This window comes from Convolutriloba macropyga, chromosome 13 (genome assembly GCF_964194025.1).
Source record: "Convolutriloba macropyga chromosome 13, txConMacr16.3, whole genome shotgun sequence".
Classification (NCBI taxonomy): Eukaryota; Metazoa; Xenacoelomorpha; order Acoela; family Convolutidae; genus Convolutriloba; species Convolutriloba macropyga.
In genome coordinates, this window is record NC_134480.1 from 14,921,374 (window position 1) to 14,946,770 (window position 25,397).

At 37.2% G+C, this 25,397-nt stretch overlaps 2 protein-coding genes and 1 long non-coding RNA gene across 3 annotated transcripts in view; 1 reads left to right on the forward strand and 2 right to left on the reverse strand.

The window, feature by feature from the left end:
- Positions 1-25,397, reverse strand: part of LOC142352304 (uncharacterized) — a 317,257-nt gene that overhangs the window by 60,865 nt on the left and 230,995 nt on the right. The window lies entirely within an intron of this gene.
- The window catches only part of LOC142351517 (uncharacterized), a 225,337-nt gene that overhangs the window by 41,522 nt on the left and 158,418 nt on the right, over positions 1-25,397 (reverse strand). The window lies entirely within an intron of this gene.
- Positions 9,397-21,402, forward strand: LOC142351962 (uncharacterized). Its single transcript, XR_012760985.1, has 2 exons — positions 9,397-9,838; positions 21,279-21,402. It is a non-coding gene; the product is annotated as an uncharacterized LOC142351962 (long non-coding RNA).

Consider the following 25,397-nt stretch of genomic DNA (forward strand, 5'->3'; position numbering starts at 1 on the left):
ACAAAATTTTGGGAGAGCAACGTTGATGAAAAATGAACGGATATTTTGAATGGCGGAGATAAGGAACGAAAAAGAAGCGGACGGTACGGTACGAAAACGAGATATGAAGATAATAAGAAGACAAAATTTTTTTTTTGAGCCAGAGGTTGTGAGTTTATATCTCACACCATGGTGGCCATAGAGAGGTCCAATTTCTCTGTCCAATTTTTTCAAATTTTGGTCAATTTTTTTGCAAATTTTTGAATACGGAACGGTAATCCTGTAAACTGGACGGTTTTTAGGCTTGAAAGTACGGTTTGTCAATATTCGGTATTAATTTTCTAAGTTTTTTGATTTGCCTCGAAATTGACCAAAGATTTTCAAAATTGAACAATTTAGCATTATGTTCGCACATTTTTTCTCATATCTGAGGTCAATTTTTTGCTATGTAGCCATAATGGACCAATTTGTCTGAATTTCCCAACTTTCGACCCAAAATTTTCAAAATCGATGTTTTTTCTCTTAAAAAAGTTTCTCAGCTCCCTTCTCCAAAAAATATTCTATTTCGCTGAGATTTGCCAAGATAGTACTACTTGCGTTTTTTACAATCTGGCGGAAAGGGATTTGTGAATATCGGAAGCTTTGCTCAAACTCCGTACCTTGTTTTTTAAACTCAAAAAAATCAACTGTGGGGGTTATTGGTGACCGGTTACAAAAACGATTACAGTCAATTATCCACTCTTATAATTACCAGTGTTTGGGGCCGAACTTGCGTCTAAACTATCTAAATATTTTACTGCAAAATTAATATAGCATATGTTTCTGTCTTACAATTTTTTTTCTTCCGGCGCGTCCTGACAGCAATTAATACTTTTTGTTGATTGAGCAGATGTCACTCATCGTTGTTCTTTGGCTCACACATCTGAGGCTGAAGAAAAATGCCGTCTGTTCACACACGCGGGTGCATAACACCTCAGAGGCCCATTCCCCCCCCCCATGGTGGCCACATAGTACTCCTCCACTCTCAACGTTATAGTATCCTTCCCCGCTGTGACTCAGATCTTGCACAATTTCAATGATTTCAATAATATGTTGCCGGCTTCCAATTCTTGTGTATGGGTTTTCGTGACTCCGAGTATTCCATGGTTCATGTAGTCTGGGCATATCATGCTACCATCTGCTGCAGTGTTGCTGCATCCCTCTTGTCAATAAAATAGTTCAATAAACTCACACCATTTACCAGCTCAATAATTAGCATTACAGGTGATCTGATCGAAAGATAGGGGTAAATTGGCTCATAAATTCAACACAAAGCATGTATAAATTCAACACAAATTCAACACATTATAATTATGGAATATAGTCCTGAAATTACAACTTAACAGTAGACATGGAATGTCAGATTTGAATAAGTTTGTCACCATTCGAACAATTAGGCTGAGAGGTGTTCAAAACCCTAGCGGAACCATATTAAAGTTGAAAACACTCTTTCGTAAGCTGAATTCTTCATCCAAATCGATATAAAGCAGCGTATAAGTTATCGTAAGTACATAGCAACTTTCATCATAAAGTAGCGTGTTAGGCTTAGAACAACGTATTAACTCATCGAAGATAGCAACAACGTGTCAGCATTATCGGTGTACAAAGCAACTTGTTCTGCTAAGCAAAGGTCAACAATTCAACGTAGAAGCTTTAATACGTACATAGCAACAAGTGGAACTTAGACGGCAAGATTTTGTTGTTCATTAACAGGTTTTTTCGCTGATGTCATTGACGTCAAAATCAATTCGTATTCAATCGGCAATTGTCTAGAAAACCTAAAATATTAAGCCGAAAACCAGCTTATTCGATACATATAGTGGTTATATTTACTTAAAATTAGGTTAAATGAACTTTTTCGGAACTTTCTACGTATATTAGAACGTATTTAAATCTTATTTTAAAGTTTAGAAATACTCAATTCTGATTGGCTAAAGTTCGTTCATTTACTGCGTAACACTCTGTGATACATATGGATACCTAAATATATATCGAAACCTTTATGTGTACTAAATTATTTACCCTCTATATCTATAATTATATCATGTGTTTTATAAACTAAAAGTTATGACTTCTATTTATTCACCTATATTAATATTCCCGTTAGTCTACTAAATTATTTCATATTTTGTTCATATCAGTTTATTATTAGAAATCATAATCTCAGTTAGTCAATCTGAATTCAGGTTACTCTGCAAACGCTCTTCATAATCCTAAGTTAATCTTAGCAGTGGATCCGCGTCGCGTTTCCAATAAACATAATTCACGATACACAAGTAACTGTGTATTTGGCCAGCATTTGCTACTCAATTCTTAAGACAAAGCATTCGCACCGCGAATCCTAAACTGTTCAGTAAAAAAAGATATAACATGGCGCAGTCAGCGACAAAGGACAGCGGCAAATCCCCACTTGGAATTCAACCCTTTTGGGAAAAGGCGACATTAGAACCCCCAATTCGCTGGGAGTTTTGGAGAATACAATTGAAACTCGCAATCCTCGCTAGAGAGGGAATTGAAGTGGACCTTCTCTTGGTAGATCCTCCAGAACATGTTCTCTTACCTCCTGAACCAGCATATGAGGATGCAGTGGACAACCCGACGGCACAATCAGAACGAGATCGACGTACCCGCAATGAGCAGGCAAAAACAGCGTGGAAAAACCAATGTCAACGTGTCATGACAGTCGGCGTACTTTGTGGTGACAAATCATGGAAGTTATGTGATCGAAAAGCATCCTCTCTGATGTATTTGAGCTTGGGCATGGAAGGGCGTCGTGTATTCAACTCAAAAAATTCAACCATCAACCTCGAAACAATCTCAACGAAGGATCTTTGGGATATTCTAAACACAACCTTCATTCGGATCCATAATATAACCTTCGATAGATACCTCTTCCTCACACGAAAACAACAAAAGGGAGAACCTATTGAGAAGTTCTATGGACATCTCAAAGAACTTTCGGAAAACTGTGATCTAGGAGATAAAGGGGACACTATCATCCGGGATGTCTTTATCGTGAATATGCAAAATGAAATTATTCAGAAGGAACTTCTTAAAGAAACAGTGGACCCGGAAAAAGCATTGGCAATAGCAATTAATATTGAGATGGGTACACTCAACCAACTAAAAATGAACGCAAGCAAAACCGAGTCACAGTCAACGGTTAACCAAGTACAACGGACACGTATCGCGAATGCTACCCCTTTCTCCAATATGAATACAACCGCACGGTAAAAGCCTACAACCTGTCATTTCTGTGGATCTAATTGGACCTCCGACCACCGTAATAAATGTCCCGCTCGGGGAAAAAGATGCAACAATTGTGGTATTGAGAACCACTTCGCAAACGTTTGTCGCAAACCTAAAGATCCCAATTCGTACCCAAAACCTAGACCGCGGGTCAATAACGTAGAAAAAGATGATCAAAATGAAGATGTCAATCAAATTTCGGCCAATTTTGATCCCGATTTGGAGTCAAATTCTTCTTCAGATGAAGATAACTGTGTAGCAGTAATATCTTCAACAGATTCCGCAACTTCGGTGGACGCAACCAATCTTCCTGTAACTCTCGGTAATACACCAACAAAGGTTTTGGTGGATTCGGGCAGCGTATGTACAATAATAAATGAATCCCTGGCGAACTCAATCATTTCCCATGACCCAAAATCAAAGTGGATACGCGAAGCGAATCCTAAACAATTGAAAACATTTTCAAATGAACCTATTCATACGGTGGGCATACTTCAAACTTCCATTCAAAGCAGCAATTGGTACGCGAATCCAATCGAAATTCAAGTAGTGGCGGACGGACATCGTTCTCTATTGGGTAGAGATTTGTTTCCAGCTCTTGGACTTTCAATACAGCAATCAAGTAATCAAGTAACAATCAATCAGGTAGATCAAGAATATTGCCCAATCAAAAAACAGATTGCTATTGATTACCCCGACTTAATCTCCAGAATTGGTAAGTCTAAAGTACATACAGTTCGTTCAAAATTCCACAAACATTATACCCCATCACATCAAAAAGGCCGCCGTGTTCCTATAAATTTATTAGACAAAGTATCCGCTGAACAAAAGAAACTTTCTGAACAAGGACACATTGAAAAATTACAAGAATGTTCGGACAAAAATTTCATTTCTCCCATTGTAATTACGGTCAAAAAGGACAAATCTGTAAAATTAGCTCTTGATTCGAAAATATTAAACAAAGCGATCCACAAAAACAAGTATCAAATGCCAAACATAGATAGTCTCATCGATTCAATTTCACAACATATCAATAACTCAAATCTGGGAGATAATGTCTATTTTTCAACAATCGATCTAAAATATGCCTATAGCCAATTAAAGCTGCATCCAGATACTGCACGCCATTGTAATTTTAATATCATTTGCGGCGAAGCAACGGGTACGTATCGTTTTAAAACGGGATTTTATGGCCTTACAGATATGCCGGCCGAGTTTCAAAAGGCAATGGATTATACATTGGTTGGGCTGACTAACACATTCTGTTTTCTGGATGACATAATCGTAGTTAGCAAAGGCACCCAGGAATCGCACCTCAAATACGTATACAAATGTCTCCAAAAACTTGAAGCAGATAACCTTAGAATTAATTTAAGCAAATGCCACTTTGCAAAACATCAAATAAATTGGCTTGGCTTTACATTCTCACAAAGTGGTGTTAAACCTATCGAATCTAAAATAGCGGCAATTGCGGAAATTAAAGCCCCAAAAACATTGAAACAATTACGGTCATTTTTAGGTAGCGTTCATCATCTAAGCAAATTTATACCTAATCTTGCCAAAATATGCCACCCTCTTCGACCTTTACTAAAGAAAAACGACAAATTTATTTGGAATGAGAATCATCAATTATATTTTGAACATATCAAAACTGTTATTGCAAACGCTACGGAAAATACTCATTTTAATCCAACACTGGAAACGCGCATCAAATGTGATGCATCCCGCCAAGGTTTAGGCGCTGCACTTGAACAATTAGATTGCGAAGGGTGGAAAACAATAGCTTTTGCATCTCGTTTTCTTAATAGCAATGAGGAACGTTATAGTGTAAATGAACTCGAATTACTTGGGGTGGTTTGGGCCATTGAATATTTTAAATATTATCTATTTGGGAAAACTTTCACAGTTTGAACAGATCACAAAGCACTTCTTTCAGTCTTAAAATCACATCGCTCCAATAAATCTTACAACAGTAGATTAACACGATGGATTGACCGTTTGTTACCATTTGATTTTAATATTGAACATATTCCTGGTACCCAAATGGGCTTGGTTGATTATATTTCGCGACAACCAAATCAGAACGCTAAAAGTGTCAATCAATACGATGAGGAATTTATGGTAGCAACAATTTCCCGTATCCGCGACGCGATTACATCTTTATTTAGTAAAGCAAATAAAATTCCTTTCCAAAAGCGGCACATAACTAGCAATTATAAGCAACAAGTACACCCGACGCGGGTCCACTCTTGCAAACCTGCTAAAATTAGCGCGCATAATTCAAATGCCTCAATTAGTCCATTCAATCCTCGAGCACAAGTAAACAATTATAATTCTGAATTCATTTCTAACTTTAATTGCCGTGCAAATCAATTGCTTCAATCTGATACCACACTCGCATCGCGAATCCAGTCGCAAAATTCTAATTGCCATTTGATAGCTAGCTCCACACAGCAAGTACTTCATATCAACATTTCAGCAAAAGAGGCACCACAAAACAATCCATCAACTTCACCACACACCCCAAGAGTGACATTTCGCACCCAATCCACCCCCATCTCATCTACCAGAGCCAGACCCAGCAACACCCAAACATCATCATCACCCGAGGAATATGACATCGAGCTCTCTCGGGAAGAGGTATTTGAAAACAACCTCAACCAGCTCTTCACTAAATCTTTCCTGGCGGTACTAACGAGCAAAGACGCGGTGTTGAAAGAGATCCGCGATTGTGTAATGCAGGATGACGAGGCCCGCTGTAAAGAAGTGAGCACATACATCCACTCCTTTTGGAAGGATTTACACGTGAAATCTGGGTGTTTGTGTGTTGACCAACGAGTGGCCATTCCGAATTCAATTAAGGAGGCGGTGCTCGAATCCATCCACATGACGCACCCGGGTAGTTGGGGGATGATATCTCTCTCCCAATATGCATGGTGGCCCTACATGCATAGGGAAATTTTAGCAAAAACATCCGATTGCGTCCCGTGTACAGATATTGGTAAGAATCTGAAACCTATTATACCAAAATCTAAATGGCATCCACACAAAGCTTGATTTTGGGGGTCCGATAATTAATGATAAAGACAAAGACATTTGTTTCTTAACATGTATTGACCGTTATTCAAAATATCCAACTGTTAGAATATTCGAAAATGCTAATGAGGTAAACGTAGTAAAATTTCTTCGTGATTATGCATATACTCATGGAATCCCGCAAACAATACGCTTAGACCAAGCAACTTGTCTTGTAGGTAAACAAGTTACAAACTATTGTAACGAAAATAATATCGACATTCTCGACGCTCCGGTCGGTGATCATAGAGCTATTGGATTGGTGGAGCGAATTATCCAAACAATTAAAAGACGTTTAGCTTGCATGAAAGCCGAAAATAAAGATACATTTTCCACAGCTAAAGCAATAAAACAAATAGTCTCTGATCTACGATTAACTAAGCAGAAAACAACAAAGATAACACCTTTTGAAGCTCATTTCGGTCGCCCTGCAAATACTCCTTTACGGAATATTAGCACACTTCCATCAAGTCAAAATCTAACTTATGAAAAAATTGTTAATCACTATTTAGATGCTGAGACAGTTTCTGCGGAGGATTTGCTGGACGAAAATGGATGGATCAGAGCCAACAGAAGTGACATTGAGATTGAGCAGAAGATGTGCCAGGTCTCCTTAGACGCAGGACAACGCTATCGGGAGTCCGACATTAAAGAGTCCCGTTTTATAACTCATCCGCAGATCACAGACCCTATCCCCAGGACAGAACAGTCCCTTAATGTCAAACTGGCTCGAAAATTACCACAAAAGAAACGAACAAAAAGACAACTGGCGGGTCTGTACGAAGTGCTAAAGCCTGGATCCTTCGTCACTAAGTCGTCACCAACAACGACGATAATCAATGAGCCTGGCAGAACCCCAGTGAAAGTCCGAGATAGTGATCTCGCAAAATTTGGGACTAAAGCAGAAAGATCCACCAACTTGTGGGTATATGCCCAGCGACTCCCTGCCCCTTACGAAAAAACCACAGAATTTAAGATCGCGAAGCATAGTAACGATCTTAAGAAACAGAAGAGGGGCGAAATCAAAATCAGACATCGCCAACTTGATACTGCATCAGTAGTATCCTCTGTGAATTCTAACGTATCGCGTGCACTAACGGTCCGCAAGCCGAATAAACCACAATCCAAAAGACGCCTTAATGTCCCCACAGCTGATATCCAAGAAGACGTATCAACTCAAAACCAGCCCCTCATTTCGGTTGTACCGGCCCCACCTACACCTGCATCACAAGTACACTCCGCACAGACACAGGATGACCAAACAAAAGGCCGCAAGCGCAATCGACCCCAATTCTATGGCTTCACAGATGCCGACATTTCTTTCTACAAGTTCTTTGGCTTCAACAAGTTCTGCTCAACCAAAGAAGCGCAAGAATAAAAAAGACAAGAAACGACCAAAACAGTCAGATTCGGTGGTAACCCTCATACAAACGGCGGAACAATCTAGAATCCCGTCACCTCCCCGACCCGACTTACAATTGGACTAGTTTCACCACCGGACCCCAGAGTTCGATATTTTGAATATGAGCAAGAACGAGAAATGTCGGTTTGGGATGCCGAAAATGAAATTTAAATCCAAAAACTTAGCAAAACTGTTTTAAACTACATTCATTTATTTAGTCTTGTTTCCTCTCTGCTAATCCAAATCTAATGTTAATTTTACTTTTAATTCATTACAGTTCATCTTCATTTGTCAGCCTTTAATTTCTTTCAGTATTCGCCCTGCGAGTCCATTTATTTCTGTGTGTGCATTTAAATTATTCAGTACAATGTATTCACTTCACATGCTAAATTATGACGCGTATTCGCCTTACATTTACACAATTATTTCACAATAGTAGTACCTCTACATTTTGAGTTAAGTTATGTTCATCTCATTCAATTTCATGCTTTGTGTTGATACTAAAAAATTGTAAATACATTAAAATTTTTTTTGTCACGAGGGAAATATGATACATATGGATACCTAAATATATATCGAAACCTTTATGTGTACTAAATTATTTACCCTCTATATCTATAATTATATCATGTGTTTTTAAACTAAAAGTTATGACTTCTATTTATTCACCTATATTAATATTCCCGTTAGTCTACTAAATTATTTCATATTTTTTTCATATCAGTTTATTATTAGTAATCATAATCTCAGTTAGTCAATCTGAATTCAAGTTACCCTGAAAACGCTCTTCATAATCCTAAGTTAATCTTAGCAGTGGATCCGCGTCGCGTTTCCAATAAACATAATTCACGATGCGTCGCGTTCCCAATAAACATAATTCACGATACACAAGTAATTGTGTATTTGGCCAGCACTTGCTACTCAATTCTTAAGACAAAGCATTCGCACCGCGAATCCTAAACTATTCAGTAATAAAAGATATAACACAGCCAATGGTCGAGAATTGATTTGCGCAACATAAAATTATAGTATAAAAAGAGCTTGAAGACTACCATATAAAAAGCAGAAAATTTATAATTTTGAATGTTGATTTGATATGAAGTTGCGTAACACTGCGTTACTGTGTTTTGTACAGAAATTTGTTCTTTAACAGTAATCCATCTGTTAATGTGTCTTATGTCAACTTATTGCTTGAACTGCAATTTGATTGTTGCAACCCAAGCTGCTGGTTATTCGACTCGTGAGTACAAGTGCTAAACACAACGTAAGTTTGATTTTAATTATTTCTTTGTATACAAGTCTTAGACATATAGCTGTGTCCTTGATCAGTTTTCTTATCGGATTAAACTGGTATACATAAAGAGATCCCGTTTTGCTTTGTCTGTAATAAACACAACCTTTTTTGATCTTGACAAAACTAAGATTAGTAAATAGTCATAAACTGGATTTGTCTTGCAGTGGTATCTACGATATAGCTGAAAATATTTTTCAGAAAGATCAGCTGTAAAAACGTAATATATGGACAGATTTTAAATCGCCGAAAGGAACTGGGCGATGTAAAATTTTCTTTGTCATAAGTGGGAGAGCTGCCGCTACAAGGAGTCTTAGTCTATCGCAAAAAGTTTTCTGGCTTTCCATTTCAATTCATTTGTGTGTATTTTTGCGGTATGATTTTCTCTAATTTCCTTCTTACAGTACGATTAATACATTATTCGTAAATCGTACGTGTTTTTGCAGAAGGGATCCTAATTTTGCTACCGCGTCCACCGCGTCCATTCATCGGGCTTCCTTGTTAGATTCATGCGTCTTCTTGATTTCCCTGATAAATAAACAAAGTGAAACCTTTCCGCGGGAAAATGCTGAAACATACAGGTTGAATCGGCACAAAGATAATCGCTCAAAACATTTACAACTATTTCAAAACAATCAAGACGTTTTGCGGAGATTTTAGGTAAAAATTTCATTTAGGTCGCAAGTATCTGGTAGTGTGTGATGAGGTGCCGGGAGAGATGGCTTCTCTGAAAGAGGAACAGCTTGAATCATGGGCCCGAACCAAGGGATGTAGTGACGTCACACACTTCGATCAACAAACAGGTTAATAGACAAAATATTCAAAAAGAAACCGGCTTATGCACCCTTGGTTACAGAGCACGTACCATCCCAGGTTGAGGTGCCATCCGGAAGTGACCTCTGATCAGACCAAGTCCAACGCACACGGTGTGTTCCCAGAGCAAAATTACAGGGTCTGGGATTTGGTTATAGCGCACAATAGTATGATCAGAGGTCACTTCGGTCTGGGGGTGGTATGATTAGAGGTCATTTCGGTCTGGGGATGGTAGGATTAGAGGTCACTTCGGCCTGGGGATGGTATGATCAGAGGTCACTTCGGTCTGGGGATGATATGATCAGAGGTCACTTCGGTCTGGGGATGGTATGATCAGAGGTCATTTCGGTCTGAGGATGGATGATTAGAGGTTGTAATACGGTTGTACCATATTAAGTTCATGTTTATTAAGTTGTACTAAACTATTTTATGTTTGCCCTTGTTAGACTATAAGTCATAGTTTACCTACAAGTATTTTACCGCCGACTAAAAAGTCAATATTTCAGATTGTTCACATCTCCCACTTTGACTATTTATTCATTCACTAGAATCTTATTACTGAATTCAGTTGCATTCAATCTACTCTGTTTTGCACTAATCACGATCCTATCGGAATTGAAGAGGAATTCCACTCTCACTAATTTTGTCTGCAATCGCAGCACGATTGCTAAGTAAATCTAAAAGTGGTAATCCAACAACTCAGTAAAACTTGGATTCGCACCTCGAATCCATTCAACTAATTCTAAGTGGATTTGTGACAAGAATTGCATCTCTACAGTCAGGGATATCACATGGCGCAGTCAGCAACCAAAGAACGTGCACTTCTTGGGATCGCGCCCTTTTGGGAAAAGTCAACACTTGAACCTCCACTACGATGGGATAGATGGCAGATCATGCTAAAATTGGCTATCATGATGAAAGAAGGCATTTCAATTGACATTCTCCTTGATGATCCTCCGGACAAGGTTACTCTACCCCCAGAACCTATTTACGAGGATGATGTCGAAAATAGCACAGCTCAAAGTGAACGCGATCGACGTACCAGAAATGAACAGCTCAAAAATTCGTGGCTCAATCGTTGCAGAAAATAGAACTTGTTGGCATACTGTGTGGAGAAAAACCTTGGAAATATTGTGATAGCAAAGCAGTCTCTCTAACATACCTTAGCTTGGGAATGGAAGGGAGACGAACATTTGGTTCCCAAGAACCGAGTATTCAGATCGATAGAGTAACAACAAAAGTTCTTTGGGAATGCCTTGATAGGGTGTTCACTAAACAAAGAAATATCACATTTGATCGATACACATTTCTCACTAGAAAACAAATGAAAGGAGAACCTGTCGAGAGTTGTCTCTAAACTGCGATCTAGGAAGTCACGAGGAGTCGATCATTCGGGATGTCTTTATAGCTAATATGCAAGATGGCGGGAGCCAACGGGAGCTACTCAAAGAAACATGGACGGCTAAAAAAGCTCTTGAGGTTGCGATGAAATTGAAATGAGAATACAAAACCAATTGAAAATTTCTGGAACTCCAACTCCCACCACCACAAATGAAATTTCAAGTCAATCAATAAATAATGTTCAGGGATCGTGGAATAGATCCCGAGCACCGACAAACCAGTTTGTCAAACCTACGATTTGCCCAAATTGTGGCTATGGCTGGACTTCTTCTCATAGACAAAACTATCCTGCCCGTGGAAAAACTTGTAAAAATTGTGGAATTGCTAACCACTTTGCAAAAGTTTGCCGCAAATCAAAACAACCCAGTAAACCAAAACCTAGAGCAAATTATGTAGATGACTCGGTTTCTGAGGCGGCCACAGTAGGTACTTCAGCAACGGCGGCCGAACAAGTTAACAATATCAGCAGACTACTGCAGCAAAAGAGCATCTACGATGCCAATTACGACTCCGACTACGATGATTACAACGATAACTGTGTAGCTGCAATTTCCATCAAAACCAACACTCGTGAGTTAGAACCCGTAAATTTAGTCATTTGTGTTGGCAATACAAGCACAAAAGCATTGGTGGATTTGGGAAGCGTATGTACTATTGTGAATAAAAGTCTGGCGGACACAGTGGTGTCCGAATGCAACGAAAGCTATTGGGTACAGTTACCCGAAATACATGATCTGAAAACTTTTTCTAATGGTATAATCAAGATTGTTGGTGTGATCAATACATCAATAAAGTGTAATGACTGGATAGCCACGGGCGTTGATGTAACTAGTGGAAGACGGTCACCGACCCATCATTGGACGAGATCTCTTTCCAAAGCTAGGCTTTTCTGTTATACAATTGACACAAGTTGCAAATATTGATCAAAATCAATGTCCAATCAAGAGGCAGATCTCTTTTGATTTTCCAGATCTCATCATCCGTGTCGGTAAATCCTTAAAACATTCAGTAAAGTCAACATTTCATAATGAATTTACACCTACACATCAAAAAGGACGACGAGTCCCAAATAACTTACAACCACTAGTTAATATAGAACTTAAAAAGTTACTTGACGAAAAACACATCATAAAATTAAACAGTTGCTCAGACAAAAATTTTATTTCACCTATAGTAATTACAGTTAAAAGAGATAAAACTGTTAAATTAGCTTTAGATTCCAAAATTTTAAATAAATCTATTCCTAAAAACAAATATCAAATGCCAAATACTTACAATTTGATCGACACAATTCAACAGAATTTGAATACATCCGCATCACAAGAAACAGCATATTATTCAACATTGGATTTGAAGTACGCATACAGTCAACTTAAATTAGATCCGGAAACGACTCAACACTGTAACTTTTATATTATTAGCGGTGAGAGAACTGGAACATACCGCTTTATTACTGGTTTTTACGGTTTAACTGATATGCCAGCAGCTTTCCAAAAAGTGATGGATTACAGTTTAGTCGGACTTCAAAATACTTTTTGTTTTCTGGATGACATTATAGTAGTTAGCCGTGGTTCTAAATAAGACCACTTAAAACTCGTCTATAAATGTTTAAAGAGATTAGATGGATGAGGATAATTTACGGATAAACTTACCTAAATGTCATTTTGCAAAAACAGAAATTGAATGGCTAGGACATAAGTTTAGTCAATCAGGAATAGCTCCACTTGAGTCAAAAACAGCGGCAATTGCTTCCTTATCAGCACCTAAAAACTTAAAACAACTTCGATCTTTCTTAGGTTCTGTTCATTATCTAGGAAAATTCATCCCTAAATTATCTCAATTGTGCCATCCCCTTCGTCCATTTTTAAAAAAGAACACAACATTCATTTGGAACACTGAACATGACACACACTTTCAAGCAATTAAAGATAAAATAGCAAAGGCCACAGAAAATACACATTATAATCATCACTTGGAAACGCAGATCAAATGCGATGCTTCAAGAGCGGGATTAGGAGCAGCATTAGAACAACGTTCGCCTACGGGCTGGCATACAGTTGCATTCGCGTCTCGTTTCCTCAACTCTAATGAGGAACGCTATAGCATTAATGAATTAGAATTGTTAGGCGTAGTGCGGTCTGTAGAATATATTAAATATTATTTATTTGGCAAATCATTCACAATTATCACTGATCATCGAGCATTACTTTCAATTATGAAAGAACATAGGTCTAATAAACCTTATAATAGTAGATTAACACGCTGGATCGATTGTCTTTTACCTTTTCATTTTTTGAGCATATACCTGGTGCAAAAATGGGGCTGGTAGATTATATTTCTCGCCAACCAAATCAAGAAGCAAAAGTTACAAACAAATATGACGAGGAATTTGCGGTAGCAACAATTACCCGCATTCGCAACGCTATTGCTGCAATTTATGTAAATACCACACCACAAACTTGTCAATCACAGCACTTTAACAGCGTCACTCACACACATTCCACACGTGCCTCGCATCCTCGCACAACAAACTATTCCAAATTGCTTTCTTCCATTAATCGTAATACCACTCAGTTGCTTCTTGAAAACTCTGCAAACGCAGCACAAATCCAGTCTCATTCTACTACTAGTACAACGCCAATTCAAATCCAAACACATCTCAATACTCAGTCAAATACATCTCATATCCATTCAATCCACAATCACATGATGAGCAGCTCAGCATATAACCCGCAAAGTCCCCCTACACACAGTCGGAGCACGTTTCAGTCTACCCCTAATTCCGCAGTGAATACTACCAGATCGTCCAATCAAGGCCAAACTTCCCCAAACTTGGACCTGTCAAAAGAAGAGTTCTTCGAGAACAACCTCACGCAACTCTTCACGAAGGGCTTCTTGGCGGTTCTCACCAGTAAGGATGCAGTCCTGAAGGAAGTACCTAACTGCATTCTTAAAAACAATCCTCAAAGGTGCAAGGAAGTGAATCCTTACCTGTTCTCCTACTGGAGAGACCTACATGTCCGCTCGGGCTGTGTTTGCGTGGACGAACGAGTAGCAATTCCACACTCCATTCAGGACGCTGTCTTGGAAAGCCTCCACTTAACACATCCGGGAAGTTGGGGCATGATAACGCTCGGGCAAAACGCGTTCTGGCCGTATATGCGCCGAGAAATATTGAACAAAGCGGCTCAGTGCAAGCCTTGTACTGATATTGGTAAGAATCTTAAGCCCGTTGTTCCGGCGTCTAAATGGAAACCTTTACTACATTGTACAGAGCCTAATGAAGAAATACAAATTGATTTTGGAGGACCTATCACAAAAGAAAAAGATCAAGATATTTATTTCCTTGCATGTATTGATCGTTTTTCTAAATATCCCACTGTAGAAGTATTTGACAAAGCTAATGGACCAAATGTTCTTAAATTTTTAGACGACTACATTCAAATCCACGGTGTTCCCCGAAATTTTAGATTAGATCAAGCACGTTGTCTAATAGGTTATAAAGTTAAAAATTTTTGTAAACAACATAATATTAACATACTCACTGCCCCTGCAAACGATCATAGAGCTATAGGATTAGTGGAGCGTTTGATACAAACTATTAAAAGACGCTTAAGCTGCATGAAATTAGACAATAGAAATAAAACATTCACAATTAAAGCAGCAATAAAGTCAATAATATATCAATTACAAATATTTTAACAAAAGACAACAAACGTAACACCTTTCCAAGCACATTTTGGAAGAAAGCCAAACACACCACTAAGTAATATAAGTACAATACCCAAATCATCTAATCTATCATATGAAAACATTCTTCACCACTATTTAGATGCCGATACCGTCCCTGTTGAGGATTACTTCGACAAAAATGGATGGGTGACGGGGGATCGGAGCGATATATTGATCGAAGAGGCGATGCAGAAAGCACAGGTAGACGCGAGACGCCGCTATAATGGGGATCACAATAAATCTATCTCCCGTTTTATCTTGCATCCCAAACTGAACAATCCTATTCCACGGACAGAGCAGTCACTGGATCTTGAACTGGCTCGAAAAGTCACAAAGCGCTCCAAACGGGACCTTCGCGGATTAAGGGAAACCCTGGCCCCGGGTAGTACAGTTGTCCGCACATCTGATACCACTAGAGTTATTAAGGAACCAGGAGTACCCGAAGTCTGTGTCAGAAACAGTGATATTGCCAAATTCGGCACCCGCGCCGAACGAAATACAGATCTTTGGGAATACGCCAAACGACGACCACTTCCATATGAGAAAACCACGGAGGAAAAGATTTCTCAACATACAAAAGAATTAAAGAAGAAATTTCGCGGAGAGATTAAAATCCGCCATCGACCAACCCAATCTGATGCAGCATCGTGAGTCTCCTCAGCAAACACCAAAATCTCCAAGGCATTGGCGTCTCGAAAACCTCGAAAGCCCCAAGCAGGGGGAAAGCGTTCTCGAAATACGTCCGCAACTTTGAACACATCCAATGCCTCGTCTGTTGCTGCCTCTTCAGTGACATCATCTGTTGCTTCCCCTTCAACCTCTCGAAATAAACGTACTCGCCGCGCTCCAGATTACTTCGGATTTGAGAAGTCGGTGTGCTCAATAAGTGACGATTCGGCCGCTCCTGCTTCTAAGAAACAAAAACCAACGAATCCAGTTATAGAGACCATCATTCAGGAAGAAGCAGCACAGCCCCCTGTTCCTGATACATATTACGAGCTGCGAGTAGTGAGCCCTCCTGCACCTCCTCCAGTCGGAACATGGTCTCCTGAGAACTACGAATATGAGGACTATGCAAGAGAAATTAGTATGAGCGTCTTTGACGCAGAAAACCAAATTTGAATTAAAACTTTTAGACTAAATTTGTTAAAATGTTCAAATTTCAATTCTGTAATTGTTCATTTAAATATGGAATCGTGTAACTTTTCCATAAATTTCGTGTTTATTTTCACTAACTAACCGTGTTCGTGTTAAATATACTTTAGTTACAATTGATGTTGCTCATATAACCATATCTTCTACGTTATTAATTTTGCGGGATTTGCATCGCGATTGTGTTTTAATTTATATTGCATGCATATATTTTACCGTAATTGTTGAAAGTTTGCATTGATTTAGTTTTCTCCTGCATTTGAACCTCCTTTCCACGGTTCCTTCGTCACTTATCTGTTGTTGCTCACATTTCTTATTATTTATAATAACCAGTACATATGTTAATATTATCATAAATTTTACACTGTTACAGTTTAAAATTTTGCTCGAGCCAAGGATATGTGGTACGGTTGTACCATATTAAGTTCATGTTTATTAAGTTGTACTAAGTTATTTTATGTTTGCCCTTGTTAGACTATAAGTCATAGTTCACCTACAAGTAATTTACCGCCGACTAAAATGTCAATATTTCAGATTGTTCACATCCCCCATTTTGACTATTTATTCATTCACTAGAATCTTATTACTGAATTCAGTTGCATTCAATCTACTCTGTTTTGCAATAATCGCGATCCTATCGGATTTGAGGAGGAATTCCAATCTCACTAATTTTGTCTGCAAACGCAGCACGATTGCTAAGTAAATCTAAAAGTGGTAATCCCGCAACTCAGTAAAACTTGGATTCGCACCTCGAATCCATTCAACTAATTCTAAGTGGATATGTGGCACGAATTGCATCGCTACAGTCAGGGATATCACAGAGGTCACTTCACGATGGGAATCGTCTGATCAGAGACCTTTTCGAGCAGAAATTTTTCTGATTATTATTTACCGAAAGATGTTGGCTCTGTCAAGAGGCAACCAAAAAGCAGCATTCTGATTGCAGAAACATCTAGAGTCTGATGGCTTTGATCAGAACCAAAGAAGTCCAGCTGATTGAACATGCCATTGCCTTTGTAAGGAATTTTTTTGAAAACTGTAGAATACGACGTTTTATATGGAAAGCTGTCTAAATTCATCCATTGAGTTCGAAATGTGCATTAATGTATACTAAATAAATTTCTTCTCAGCAGTGGGTTATCTTTTCTTTAGCAATAATAGTTTGTGAATGGTCTTTCCTTTAGATGAATTTAATAATGCAAACCTAAAATTTTATGAAATGAATATATAATAATAAAATTCGTTCATAGTGAAAACCGTTCACTGATCAGACTATTTTGAGCGCAATTGAGTCAGAGATGATCTCTAGCGGACAATAGTCTGATGAGGAGTGACTTTCAGCGCACAATAATATGATCAGAAGTGATTTTGAGCGCACAATCGTCTGGAAGATTGTCTGGGTTTGGTCTGGGCCATGGTCGCGGAATCGTCTGAACAATGGTCTCATTTTGGTCTGATTAGAGATTCTATCCGTCTGGAAAGGTCTGATCAGAGACAGTTTTGATTTTGAGCGCTTTTCTAGCGCGCACGATGTTTCGACCGCACAATAGTCTGATCAGAGGATACTTTGATCTGGGATGGTCTGATCAGAGGTTACTTTTGTCTGGCAGGGTCTGATCTGAGGTCACTTCCGGATGGTACCTCAACCTGGGATTACTTGAGCAAAATTTCTTAGCATTTGTCGGAATGTTGGAAATATTTAATGCTCTCACTAGGCCGGGGAACACAAACAAAAACAATCCAATTTTTAAATTATAGTTTTTGTGAAGGATTAAATTTGCTTCGCCTCTAGTCACAACAATCTTGCAAAAATCTAGCTGGATCTTAAATCTATCATGGATAAATCTTTCCATTCGCAAGCACGTAATTTGGTTAACTAAGCTGGGAGCCTATAATGGCACAGGCTCCTTAATATTGTTCCAAAATATTGTTCCCAAAAATGGGAGAATATATATCTGACGCCAACTTTTTTCTTGGTAATTAATTTGTACTAATTTTGAATGCAGTTTCAAAAAGATATGTACTTCAAATCTTTTAACGGAAAGCTGAAAATGTCAAAGATTGTGGGAGAATGGTTAGCTTATTTCACTGGCGTGCAATTTGCCATTGTGGAAAAATGGAAACCCGAAAATGTAACTCGAAAACAGAAAAATAGGCAAAGAAATGAAAAATAAATTGAAAAATTTAAAATAAACCAAAATCGTCCATTGATGGTTTTAATTTATCTTGGTTTTCGAAATCAATTTTGAGGAAGACGTCATGTTTTTGTATTAAAGATTACAAAATACAAAAAGACAAAAATGTTTTGGTGGAAACTTGATAAGGCGGAGACTCTCATTGACGTCTCATAATGTTTTTTTTTTAAAATTTGAAAACATATCTGTTCGTGTTTCATTTAGACCTAAAAATTAACACAAATAATTTCCTGTCTAATTGGTACTTTGCTGCTAAAAGCTTGAAGCAGCGAGCGTTTATCCACAAACGGGTAATACGAGTTTCAAAATAAATACTTTAGAGCAAAAATGGTAGAGAGACAAAACTTAACACTTTCTTTAACAAACTCTAAAATAATTCTGTATTGAATTAATGATGTAATTAGAAGTCATCCTGTTTCGTTTTTCATTTCTTCTAAACACGAGAATGAGAAAAGGGGTTTCATGAGATCAAAATTCAAATGAAACTAAATCATCACTTTTAAAACGAATAATAAGGAAAATTTGAATAACGATTATCATCATGCATATGTTGGATCAGAAGATTAGATTTTTTTTCTAAAAAATCAGAAAACTACAACATTTTAATGTTTTTCTTGATCTGACGTGGTTAGTATTCTGGGGTTTATAGGATGTTTTATGTGAAATCTCAACTTTTTGAAGAGCATTCGATGGATTAGAAACAGCAAGGCCAAAACTCTAACAATAGCATCACAACAACATCAAAAAATTGGAGTATAACAGAACTGGAAAACATGTTCAAAACTACTTCGACTTATTTTTGCCGAAACTTGAATAATTCTCTTTCAAACAATGTTGTTTTAAAGTACATTTTTTTTCAATCTCGCACAAGCTCTGATTTACATGAAAACTCAAAAACTTATCTGTAGTCTGAGGTAAAAGTGCAATAATAATGGACTTTAAAACAGGAAGTTCCAGACATGTTAATAATTTGTCTTTTTTCGCTGAGCTCTATTTTTAAATCTGATGGTGAAAATAACGTTGTATCTGATGGTGAAAATTTTTGCTTGACCGTTTTGACTTTTCCAGTGACTTTTACGCCCCCTGACTTTTTGCGTTTTGCGTGATCTAAAATTCTCTCTCAATCACAATTTTAAGCAGATGAACTCAATTGGCGGCAATTTAACAATAAAATAAAAAAAAGTGCGCCGAATCTGGTGCCATTTTCACTTTAAATCTTAATAGTGGTATATGTTAACCTCTAATTTGGTTATTTGAATCCCACTATTGACCTTCTTAGCCCCATTTAACCCCCACCATTGAAGCAGGCTGCAATTGAATAGAGCTCCCACGAGTCGTTCGAGAGCAATTCTTCCGACGTTTAGTCGATTATGTTTAGCAGTTAAAAATTAAACGCTCCAAAATCAGTTTTTCTCGAAAAGAAGATATAGGTTGGAAAATTACTTTAAAAACAGCTGCGAAGGTTTAAAATGACAATGATAACACTGACAATAGATGCAGAGGAAAACGAATTGTCGGTTAAAAGTTAATTTCATTTAGAAAATTGAATGTTTTTGCTTTGATCGTCAGGTATACTTAAAATTGATTAACAATCGAAAAAAATGACATACAAAGTATATACACTTCTCATTGTTTACATCCATCTAATTCTAGGAAATGTGTTAAAGTTTTTGAAACGTGTTTTTGAAATTATTTACAGTTGGATATATTTACAAATTTTATTTACATTCAAAACAACCAAGAAATTACAATTCTCAGTCAAGAGTTTTTGAAGTTCCCGGGTATTTTGCTTTCATTTCCTAGAAAAGTGTTTTCACCCTCAGTCCCATCGTGTGTTATCCATCAGTCGTTGGTGTTGACAAACAATCACTGAAAATAGATTTCACTGAGTAAACATGAAAAAAAAATTAAAACATTTTTTTTCGAAAAACTTCATCGGCTCGATCTTTTTTCGGTCTCTCGAAAATAATAAATAAAAAAAATTTTGCTTGACAGAAAAATATTTGAGTGAAAGCTTTTTTCGATACAATTTTTTGATAAATCTAATATCATAATTTTATATTGAAGTTATCATTAAGGTTCTATAATATGACTCTAGTGCGAGAGTATTTGAGTTTTCTTCACAAAGCCGGCTTCAAAAACTCTCATTATTTCTCCTGTCAAAAAAAAAGAATAATCCAAAAATAGACCATTCTCGGACCACAAAAAAATTAATTTTCAAATTTTAATAACCCGAAGAGGAGTGTTGGACGAGTAGGACTGTGCCACTTACAGCCTCCCAGGACCTGTCTTATTGTATGTTATTTTAAGCCAGTGTGGTTATTCAATTACTTCGGAAAATTTTTGCCTTTTCTGGACCTATTTTTGTCAATTTCTTGGATAATTGTGGCATTTTGCTGAACAATTTTGGGTTTGTTTTGAGACTTTTTTAGAATTGTCTAAGACTTTCAAGTTTAATTGCATGTCTTGGCCAAGACGTGTAGATCTAAGTGCAATTCTCAGCAAAAGACTTGAAAGTGACTAAGACTTGAATTTACACTGCTATAAGTATAAAAGTAGACGTAATCATAGCTCTGAATCAGTACTGATATAAGACTTGCAATTAGACGTTCACAGTACTGATATTGGCTTGCCGTTAGGTCCGGGTAAATTGGCGCTTGATTTCACTTTGTGTGTAAATTGCTGACAAGGAAGTCATCCCAATTTCTGTAAAATGTCAGTTCATCATTTTCTGTAATCAAAACTATTAAAGTAGTGAAAACTGTGGAAAGCGCGTGTGGATCAGAATTTCGATAAATGCTGGGAAAGAAAACTGAAGTAGTTTGCGTTAAACTAAATTTCAACGCCATAATACTCCTTTTGCATGTATTATGAAAGAGTAAAGACTTGAAATACCTAATTTTGCTCCCCAATTTTCTCCGAATTTATTAGGGATCTTATTTCTTTTTAGGCTCTGGCGTTGACGCCCTACTGACAAAGATTGCCACTGCAGTCACTTCTCAGCCGGCACCTTCCATATAGATATCATCAATTTTCTTAAATTATTTTATCCTAAATTTATTTTATGTACTGCACTGTTTTTAATTTACAAATGAGAACGAAAAATAAAACTGCCCGTGATGAGAACTGTAAAAGAATGCGATAACAAGAATTGGTTGATTTTTCTATTCTGCGTCAAACATAAATCTTGAGTTTTAGATTAGATGATGCCTTTGTCAATTTTAATTCTAAGAATTAACGTTATAATTGTTCTTTGAATCTACGCTATGGTACCAAAATCTCCAAAGCTGCACACACCAGAACTATTTTTAAAAAGCACCATGAACATCAAATAACAAATCACTTTGAGCTCAAATCAGTTCTCTGGTTACGGGTTATTTCGCTTTTATCTTTTTTTAACATCTAGTTGCTGATTTGTATATAGTTATCACAAGTTAGTAACAATATCTGAGTCCAATTTCTACAAATTTTCCCAACGACTTCTCTGTTTTAGTAATTTTTACTTCCAAATTGCTCAATCAGATTCAGATAGGTACAATCTGGTTGCCATTCCAGTACTTGCCGCTCCTTTTCTTTGAGCAGATTGCTGACAGGTTTTGATTCATGCACAGGGGCATTATCCAGTTAAGGTATTTTTAAACTGATTTAGCAGCTTGTTTGAACATCTAACATCTGATTGTATTGTGCCGCAAAACATAAATGAACAGCTGTCCGAACTCGAAGTTTAAATTTCCTGTAAACCAAAATTTTGATCCATTTCTTCAAAGATCTCTCTCAATTCTTTGAAGAGCTCTCAATCGACAACAACGTGTGACATGAAAATTTAATTGACAATTAACTTGGTTAACATAACGCTGATTATCAATACAACAGATCAACAGTTTATGAATCCCATTTCATCAGCGTTTTTTCCACATGTAAAATGTTTGTTTTTATTCTCCCAACTTTGATGAGGTAAGAATAAAAATAGTGAAACGTTTGCTGCAAGAGATTAGGCGGCTCATGATAAAAGGACCAATCTGGACTCTTCTTATTCTGAACTCGAAATTAAATGTGGCCAAAACGAGCGAGCCAAAATCACAACTGTCGAAGCAAAACTCTCTGGTTGCATGTTCATCGAAACTTTACCATTGCTGGTTTTCATCATGCTGATAAAGAAACTAAAGGAAAGAGAATAAGGTCAGTTCTGAGAGAAAAATGAGAAAGTTATAGAAACAAACCTCTGGGAAATAGCAAATAGATTTATCGTAGTAAAGTGGTCAGTTGATCATCAGTTTTCTTAGAGCCGTAACTGTTATCTCGCGATGAATCGTTTTTATGTTTCTGTATTTTATGCTTTTTTCTCTCAGACCTAACTTCATGATCGTTCCTATTGTTTTTCAACTTATTACATCACGCCGATGGCAAACTTTCTGAACATGCAGCTGAACAGATTTGACCACAAAAATTGCACTTCCTCCCGGGTCGAGGTTGTACCGCCATTCAACGCAAAATTTTGCAAGATAAGCGGTGAATGCGGAAAAATTAAATAAATCAAGCGGTAAATGCGGTAAAAAAACTTATCTCCTGCTAGCGGTTAAATAACATGATTACGTGATGAACTTACATTTCATCTTAAATTTACCGCTGAGAAAAAAAGTGTTTACAATTGTGTGAGATCAGCAGTAAAAGCGGTGAAATTAATGTGGAGTAGGGGAGGAATTGTAAGATTTAAGCCCCCCTTAAAATTATCCCTGAGTCTTACATCTTTTTAAAAATCGCAATTCTTACAAAAATTTACCGCGCATGTTTTACAGAAAGTAGAGTGAATTTGATTGATATTCAAAACAAAAGTACTAAAAGTTAGTGAGAGATGCCGCCGTGGAAGAAGAAGTACATGGCATGCAGGAGGAGAGAGGTTCGAACCCTTGCGAGGGCGGTGAAAAGCAGTGACTTTTCGTAAGTTCACCATTTACTATAGCGGTGAAATTACATAATTTCATCACATTTAACCGCAAATTTATGTATCAAACTTGCGGTGATGAAATAAACATTTTTTCATCGCTTAGCTTACATATTTTTCCAATTTTTCCTCGACCCAGGCTGGCTTGACCCGGGCTGGCTCAACCCAAAGATTATTAGTTCTCAATACCAAATTGGAGTACCACAGGAGAAATTTTGAGGACTAAAATTGATGCCAAAGGGTATGCTATGAAAGTTTGCGAATCTCCTAGTGAGATGAGTCACTGAAATTAAACACGTTTTTGAGAAAATCACCTCTGTGGTAGTACGCTTTGATGAAGAAGAGGGCTCTAATGTGATGAGAGCTGATAAGCATAGAAAATTGAAAAGGGCCACGTCTTTGAATCGCCGCATCTAGAACAGTTTAAGGGCAGCGAAAAAACGTCGATCACAAAAGGAAAAAAATTGATCAAAATTAATCAAAACAGAGCCAATTTTTGAAAATATATACAAAAAATCAAGGATTCTTGGTACTCCAACAGTTATATGCCTCAATGCTTAATTAAAGTTGAAAATAACCCGAGTTGAAATCAAATGGTTATCTTGCAAGATCTCTGCCAGAATCTTGCAAGATAACGATTTTTTGTCCAGAATCTTACAAGATAATCATTTGATTTTGACCCGGGTTTTTTCAAGGTTACTTAAGCTACAAAAAAAAGCATATATGTATAAATAGATAAATTCCGTGTACTAAAACCATTAGCTGCCAAAACTGTCTGACCTTTTTTTGCTCAGTTGTAGCAAATTTGAATTGTTGACAAAGCAAGACAGCGCCATTCATTTTGTGCTGATAGTGTTTTTTAACACTTTGGAATAAATTTTAAAACCCCAAACCCAAAAACCCCTATGGGGCTGAGAACTCGAATAAATGCTGCCAACAAAGTTTTTTCAACCAATATGATTCAGCATTTTTTTTTACAATTGGCTATAGTCCTGATTTGAGAAAGAAATGGCTAAAGGTAAACTGCTCAAATAAATTAGGCATAACGCAGCATCCGGATGTCAAGAAACTTTTCTTTTGACTGTTCTAACACACAATGAAAAGTGCAAAAAATACAACTTGAAGACTCCACAATTGGCCGTTGAAACATTTTAGATTTGACTCTTTGGTACAATATTCAATATATTTTTAGACCTTAATTTTTTGGCGAATAAGATAAATATGGCTGAGAAACAAAGTTTGGAACAAAAATTTCAAATAATTTATGAAAAAAAAACAGAGTACTCTTAAGAAATCAGTACAAAAAAATTACTCTCCTCATCAAGAAGATCAAGAAAAGACAAAATTTGTCAGGACAGGACATCTAATGCATCGCGTATAAAAAGAATGAGGTTTTTCTCATAAAGTGGAGCGTAGTTTTTAGCTTAAACCTGTGAACCCATGAATACAGAGAGCAAGGGCAATAACAACGTTTGGCATGCTCTACGAAGCCCCAAAACGCGAGCAAACAAATTGTTGAGCTGCATATTCATTGAAATTTTACTATCGCTGGTCTCTATTTTGTTGGTAAAAAAAATAAAAGGAAAGACAATGAGGACAGATCAAAGAGAAATTTGCAAAAATTAGAATAAAAATGAAACAAATCTGAGGGAGATAGCAAATGCAATTTTTGTTGTAAAACGATGTGACCATCAGCTTTCACAGAATCGTATCTTTTATCTCCCGATGGCTCTTTTTTATGGTTTTGTAATTTATGCATTTTTTTCTCAGATCAAACTTCATGCTCTTTCCTACTGTTTTTGAAGTTAATACATTACGCCGATGGTAAAAATTCAGAACATGCAGCTGAACTGCTTTGACAACAAAAATTGCATTTCCTGATATATATTGATAAGAATAGTCAGTTTCCAATACCCTATTGGAGTACTATAGGGGAAATTTTGCGGACTAAAAACGGTTGCAAATGGTATGCAATGGAAGTCTGCGAAACTCTTGATGACATGGGTCACTTCAATTAAACAAGATTTTCTAGAATTGTAGTACGCTTTGATGAGGAAAAGGGGTTTAAAGTGATGAGAGCCGATAAATTTTTTTAAAAAGAAAGGGTCAAATCATTGGTTTCCGCAT